The sequence below is a fragment of the Camelus ferus genome, chromosome X (assembly GCF_009834535.1).
Source record: "Camelus ferus isolate YT-003-E chromosome X, BCGSAC_Cfer_1.0, whole genome shotgun sequence".
Lineage (NCBI taxonomy): Eukaryota > Metazoa > Chordata > Mammalia > Artiodactyla > Camelidae > Camelus > Camelus ferus.
The window spans coordinates 33,461,578-33,469,252 of NC_045732.1; the positions used below are offsets into that span (position 1 = coordinate 33,461,578).

Consider the following 7,675-nt stretch of genomic DNA (forward strand, 5'->3'; position numbering starts at 1 on the left):
ACAACCTCTCAGAGCTGAGCGAATTAAGATCAGACACTCATTGAATTCTTATCTAGTCCCTGACCCTTACCAGCCATGATCTTCGGCACAGTGTTTAACCTTTCCTAGCCTTGGATTTGCTGTTTGCAAAACAAGGATAATAATAGAACCAAACTGTTATAAGTAATGACTATATGGAGTAACCATATGTAAAGAGCATAGCACTGTGTCCGACATACAAGTACTCAACAAATATTAGCTGTAATTTATTTATTCATTTCTTTGGGAGGTAGTTAGAGCAACTGGCTAGAAGGAATGAGTGTCAGAATTGGTGGCATTAGCTCATTGAAAGGGAACTATTTTTTAAAAATTATTGTTTACAGTTTTTCAGCCTGTAAAGAAATGCTGGTACCCTAAGGCAAAGTCCCAGGTGACTGCACTCCAGTCAGTCAAATCTCTTAATTGCAAATCGTGCTCTTTTGCGTGAAGGTCCATGGTCTGTGAATACCTATTGTGTAATACTCATTCTGTTTAATCAGAAATGAAACGATTAGCCTAGGGAATAAAAGAATGTGCAGAAGTACAATTTATATTTATAGTAATTATTTCAGCTTATATCCTAATGTTGACAATACTGTATTAATATTGTGTTAATATTAATTAATATTAATATCCATTCCCAACAATTGAGAACTATTTAGCCACCAAAAAGATGATCCAAATTTAATGAAGTTAGGGTTTAGAGAGTGTACCTGTCTAGGAAGTCAACTCTGAGACAGTCAGGATTATAGGAAGTTTGGGGGAAGGGTGAAGAAATAACATCTGTAGAAGATAAATGGGGAGAAAACCTTATTCCTGAGGTGCGGAATTGATACTTTTGAAAGGAAAGTGGGAAGGAAGCAGATCAGAAAACTTCAGACCAAAATGCAGATCTGATAAAGTTTCAGCGAACCCAAGGGGAAGCTCCAGAGCTTCTTAGAGGAGTCCCACATTGGGCAGGAATGGCAAGATGCCAGCACCCCACCGTGCTCATTCACAGGTGGGGGTTGCCCACCAAGCATGCATAGCCCCCCCAAAAAGTTGAGGCATAACTTGAAGGCAATCTAGCTGGAGGCTGCCAGCTAAGTCTACTCCTTAGAACTGAACAATTTTCTTTCCTGAAGGAGGATATGAGAGGCGTACCTGAATGGCTGCCAAAGACAGTTCCTATAATATACATACCCTCAATATATTTTAAGTCTTTTTCTTATTTTTATACCTTACATCCTTTAAAATTTTATAATTTAAAGCCTTTCATACTTTTTTTTGAATATGATTTGCCAAATTCTTGAGTTGTTAAATTTAAATAACAAATTACAATTATAGTAAAGGATTTTAAAACAGATGTTGAAAAGTTGATTTATTTTATTTTTAAAGAAAACTAAGTAAATATTCATTCCCATGTTCCCAAATATAGCAATATAAAGTTGGCATTCAAGATGCTGAGATACCCAACCATAAGATTTCATTTATGTTTTGCATTGGATTAAAATTTGTAATTTTAAAGTCATATTTTTGTTATTGCAAGCACATGTTAGATGCAAAAACAGCATTTTCTATTAGTTTTCAGGTTCTTTAAGAATAGGCACTGTATCCATTTTGCCAAGTATATTTTAAGAGGTTCTGTACTGTAATGAACAAAGAATCGCCTCATATTTCTTGAATGTAATGAAGGATTATTTAAAATATACTTTTAACATCAGTGAGATATATAAAACATTCATTGAAAATGAAATATGTTTTTTACATATCCTTACTTTTTACTGTATTCAGAAGGATGATAGATTATGCTTTTGGATTACTCTGTGATATAATGAAAGTTGGAAGCAAAAATGAGCCATGGACGTTAGAAATGTAAAGCTGTACTCTATCCATCATGAAAGTAAACCAGAGGGTATTCTTTTGGACAGATAGACTGAATTCTGTTGATACACACTGGAATTTCAAATTCACTTTAAGACATTTCTAAAAATGTGAATATTGGTTGCCTGAATTATCTAAAGAATTAAATAAGTTAACCTCTACATCCGTGGCCATCCTAGTTACATAACAACTTTTGTTTTCTGCAGCCCAAGGAAGCTTCTGTATTCTGATGAGACTCAGTAACTATGGGTAGCAAAAAAAAAAAAAAAAAAAAAAAAAGTTCATTTATTTAATGTCTTCTAATTATGTCACATTTTGCTGAGTATTTTTACAATGTTTTACTATAAAAATTTTCTATCATACAGAAAAGTGGAAGAATTGTACAGTGAACACTCACCATCTAGATTCTACAAATTATATTTAACTTTACTTGCTTTATTTCTTAAAGAAGAAGTATCTCATAAAAAATTAATTGGGGGAAAATTAAGCTCCCATAGTGTATTAAATCGAACATTTGGGGGTTTGGGCAAGAGAAACCAATTTGAGTTAGCTTCAGTAAAATAAGAATTTCTTATGAGAATGCAGTGGTGCCACATAGAAGCTAATGGTGAGAATGCCACCGTAACCAGGAGGCAGACAGCCACTGAGAACCCAGGCTTGGCTCCACTCTGTTTACCTCTTTTCTCTTTCTATCTCTTCTTCTCTTGACCTTTTTTTCCTGTTTCTCCTGATGCCATAGCTCCTAAATTGATGTTACAGCTTCAGACACCCAGTGTTACCAACTCCCTCTCTGCATTCTAAATCCCCAGGCAAGTTCTCTGGTTGGCTTCACATGGGTGAGATGCTCCATCCTGATCCAATCATGTATATGTGTGTCTGTGTCGAGGGGTCAATGGATTCTAGGCCGATTAAATCATAATATCTGGGGGTGGTATCCAGACATCAGTATTTGTCACAGGTGTCCCAGTTTGGGAACCAATGCCTTTGGCTCTGTGGTTTTTATGAAAATAAAGACCATGGTAGGATTAATAATGCCCTTGCCCCCAAAGGCTAATACCCAGAACCTGTGGAAATATTATGTTACCCGGCAAAGGGAAATTAAAGTTTCAGGTGGAAATAATGTTGCTAATAAGCTGACCTTAAAATAAGGAGATTATTTCAGATTGTCTGGGTGGGTCTGATATAATCACGAGGCTCCTTAAATGTGGAAGATGTAAGCAGAATTGTCAATGTGTGAGAGTAATATTGCTGGCTTTCAAGATGGAAGGGGGCCAGAAACCAAGGCATATGTGTAGTGTCTAGAAAATGGAAAAGTCGAGAAAGCCCTTAGAGCCTCCATAAAGGAACTCAACTCTGCTGACAATTGATTTTCACCCAGTGACCCTTTTCAGACGTCAGACCTTCAGAGCTGTAAAACATTTGTGTTGTTTCAAACTGCTAAGTTTGTGGTAATTTTTTTACTTTATAGCAGCCATAGAAAACCAATACAGAGACATTACTGAGAAGGCTGATTAGTACTTGAGTAAAAATTCGGAGAGAGAGATCAAAGAAATTCCAAGGCTATATTCCTTAAATACAGTTGTTCCATGGTGAACCTTTTTTTTTTTTTCTTTTTTGGTCTCTCTAGCACTTTTCTCTTCTTCCGAAAACAGCATCTCCTTCTACCTTTTGTTTTCATTTAGAAATTTTCTCTTCATTTTTTCCTCCGACTATGTGGTTCTACTGGGGGTACCATTTGTCAGCAGCCTTGAACGAGTAGGCCGTGGGACCCAGGGCGAGGGTCACAACAACATGCCTATGAATAAGGTAAACAGTGATTGTACGCGTGTGCCAGTTAATAAGTCTTAGGACAAAGAAAATAGAAGTACGCATGCGCTAGTGATGTTATGTAAGCCCCATAAACAAAGAAAGAAACACTGCACGTGTGCAGGCAAAAATAGATAAAAAGAGGACAAGTGCGCCACGTGGGCAGCGCCGTCTTGTTGAACTAGAACAAAGCGCAGAGTGCCGCCGCCACTGCCGCAGGCACCACCCGCTTGTACTGCAGTAAAGTGCTGTTTTGCTCCGTGTCGGCTTCTCGCGCGTTTTTCCAGTTGGACAGCTCACCTCCTGGAATCCCTCTTCAGCCCCGCCTCGGCTGACACCATTCTTATGTCACACCTGTGCTTTCTCTCAATGATTATATTACTCAGCTCACTCAATCACGCTGTTTATCTGGTGTTCTAAAAATTGGAACTGACCGAAGAGAGGCACATTGTGTGTGGTAACCGCTTGGTAGGTGTAAGCCCAGTTTGCCAGAGGCCATGGTTCCAAGTCTACACAGTATGACTTTCAGAGGTTCTGAAGAATGACCCCTTCCAAGAGAGGCAGGGTTGAGAGCCTAACCTGGAATTTGAAGCATTCAGTTACTGGTTCCATTTATTCCTAAAGCCAATCCTAGACTTACCCTTTCGCAACTTGGGTTACACAATAACTTTCTCTTTTTGCCTAAGCTACTTTGTTTTAGTTTTCATCACTTCAGTCAAAATATTCAGACGAAGTCAGACATAAAATAAGAAAATAATTCTGGTAATCAAATGAAAGTGAGCAAACATACAAACACATCTATTAAGGATGCAAAAATTATCTTTATTAACCCAGTGTTGTTGTTTTTTCTTCTAGCACCTTTTGTACGTGAAATATTTTACCAGCGAAACGAATAGGGCAAGGTCCTACTTCAGGCACTTACAGATTTACTCAGTCTACAGATCCTGTGTCTCCATTTGCCAACATACATACACTCTTACAATATGTCCTCACTACAGTCCCCCTCTGCTTATTTGACAAATGCAAAATAAAAATGATTTCCAAAAGTCTGGTTTGTAAAATACACAAATGGAAGAACTGCAAAGGTTAATGGGAAGAATGTCAGGATATTCAGATTTCTAAGGGCAATTACCAGACTCTCCCCCAAAATGTTCCTTTCCCTTTTTAGTCAAAATACTTGCTGGGAAGGACTACTGGCGTGGTCCTGTGGCATTTCTTTTATTCTTAATAAGCCAAATGTTCCTCAGTTCCATCAAACTAAAGTAAAACTAAGAGGAAAAGAAAAGTAACTTGGAATAAATCATTTCAGGCCCACAGGCCATTCACTTTGGATTCACTCAGGTGTGTTTATTTTAATAGCTGATCTGAAGGCACGTGAGTTACCACAGCTGACCAGATTTTAAACAGAAAAGCGTAGAACTGAAAACTAAGCACGCATGCAGCATGGAATAATAATCAAGTTAGGCTTCTTAAAATGCTAAATGCCAGAAAACCTGAAACCATTAGGGCAAAATCCACAGGACAACACAGGCTGAATATTCTGTTTCTCGGGGGCTTTTAAGAAGGCTCAGATTCTGAGGTGGCTTTCTAATCAAAGATGGGTCTTATTTGACAACATGTGTTCTTCCCAAGATATTCGGGTAGGTTTGGTCAAGATTTTTTTTTTTTTAAGAAAAAGCATATGTTGTCAGCTGAAGTCCAGGATCAGAAAAAGAATTTGTTCGCTGGGTAAAGGCTGAGCTGTAACAGTGGGCAACGGTTGGAAAGTTACCAACTACTTTCTGGGCTCACACACAGCAGAGACGTATTAAATAGGGTGCCCTGCACAGGCGGTCTGTGGGTGAGAGATTTCCATGCTGCTCACCTCTGGAAGAGAGCTGAGTATTGCGCGCGATGAAGAGAGGCCAGTGGGCGGAATAATGTGTGGGGAGATAGGCACGTAAAAGGGTGAAAGGCTCTCAAGGATCTAGGGTGGCTCCAGGGAGAGGCGTGGTAACCCCGGGGGCTGGCAAGCTTGGCTCCGCGCCAAGCTGAGCTGTCTTGAGTTTGTGTGGGTGCATCCAGGAGCCTCGAAGACTCCCCTGCCACTGTTAATACACAGATCTCAAGAGTGGAAAGCTCTAGCCCGGCACCCTGAGCGCTAGGTCTTCAGGACCAAGGCGGCGGAGGCCCCGCCCCGCCCCTCCTCTCCTAGCCCCGCCCCGCCCCTCCTCTCCTAGCCCCGCCCCGCCGCTTCCCACCGCCCTTCCCGGCGGCTCCTGGCTCCAGGCTCCTACCGAGCTCCGCGGCAGTGGGAGTGCGCAGGCGCGATTGGCGGCTGGCGGAGAGCGGAGTAGCGGCGCGGGGCGCGCGGTGAGTGTTGTGGCCGCGCGGAGCTCGCTGCCGGGGAGCGTGGTTCCGGCCGAGCGTCCCGGGAGGGATAGGGGAGTGTGCGGGTGACTGCCCGGGGAACCTTCGGTCCTGTAAGGAGAAACCTGCCAGACATACGGTAGCGGGGTTGGCCGCATTGCCGGAGGGTGTCCGGCCCCGGCCGCGTGGGCAGCAGAGTGCGTGTGGCGGGAGCGGGCGAGGGTGTGTGTGAACAGAGAGATTGAAGGAAAGGGCTCCAGAGGCTGAAAGTCCGGGCTCAGGCTTGGCAGGACCGGGAGACTCGCCAAGGGCGCTGGAGGGTGTCCCAGCTTCAAGTTAAGTATCCCCGCTTGGTGCCCCTGGGCGGCGTGCGTCCCGGGCCCACCCCTTCCCCCACGCTGCCGTCTTGAAGTGAAGAGTTGCCAGGAACGTTCCTTGTCTCGGGAGGAGGGAATGTAGGGGAGGTGGGCTGTCGCCCCAAGCTAGTGCCAAGGAGGGCGTGGCGTTCGTGTGACTTTCTTCACCCCGCTCCCGGGAATGTGTCCGTCTTCTGGTACATTGTGCTCGTGGACGTTTTAACAAAGGCTATGACTGTTTTCTAGGCAGTGGCGGGTGACAGCGGGGGCAGGTCGGTGGAGGGGAGCTCACGAGTTCGCGGTGCGGCCCTGGGGAACCGGGGAGGGAAGCGGGGCAGGCATGGGGGAGTTGGAAGGAGGGGAACAACCTTCCTGCCTCAGCTTTTTCCTCCTCCCTGGTCCGCTGATTTTGATCAGAGGTACAAACAGCCTCGAGAGGAGTATGAGTGGAAATTAGTGTGTGTGTTCCGACTGGCTGCAGCCATTGGTTTTGTAATTGTGCTCTTGATGTATTTTCTAAGTGTTCCTTCAGGAGAAAGGCGAAACTAATGGAATTTAAGAGGAAATAATGGGAAGGATGAAGAGTTGGAGTGTCAAAACTTAGAGCTAAATTAATGCCTTGAGATAGTCATAGTAGAAATTAAGACAAACTTTGAAGGATGTGAAGGTGCTAAGGTCAGGGTAACTGGAAAGTTGATTAGGGTGCAGTTGGTGGTTTCAATCAAGAGTGGATTATTGGGTGCGTGTAGATGCCGCCAATTTCTTCGGCAGATTCACCTTAGGAACCTTAAAAGTGATATTGGAGATATAAAACAACAGGGAAAATACTGTAATTTTGGATAAGGTTCCAAGGCTTTCATTTTCAAACTTAGGGTCCTTATGAAATGTAGTATATGTGTTCCCAAGCATGGAGTTGATATTTTTACTCATTTGTTTAACTTAATACAACAAAACAAACAACTTCTTCCTCCTCCACCCCTTTCCCTTGATTATGAATCCTGCTTTATAAACATTTACTTTCAGATCTAAAGTGTGTTTAAAGGCACAGTCCCCTCTCCAACCCCCCAAACATGAAGTGATCAGGATTTCTTCTGTTATTGTCATTTTACTCTTTCTTTTACTGTTACTTAAAGTTAAATGCCACTAATATTAACCAAATTTGGGGAGGGAGGTGTAAGGGATTTTTTCCCCCTTTTCCAGTGCCTAATGAACTCTTATTCATCCTTCCAGACTCAGCCCAATTCACCCCATGGAAAAACTTGCCAAATTCCTCAGAATGAATT

At 42.6% G+C, this 7,675-nt stretch overlaps 1 protein-coding gene across 3 annotated transcripts in view; it reads left to right on the plus strand.

Moving 5' to 3' along the window:
• The first annotated feature begins 5,913 nt into the window (after positions 1-5,913).
• The window catches only part of PRRG1 (proline rich and Gla domain 1), an 80,251-nt gene continuing 78,489 nt past the window's right edge, over positions 5,914-7,675 (plus strand). The window contains exon 1 of one of the 3 annotated variants that reach the window (XM_032476138.1): positions 5,914-6,039. The gene's annotated coding sequence lies outside the window, so the exon portion shown is untranslated. Of the gene's footprint in view, positions 6,040-6,065; positions 6,150-6,244; positions 6,372-7,675 lie in introns of those variants that run through there. The other 2 variants (XM_032476140.1, XM_032476139.1) reach the window with 2 other exon arrangements.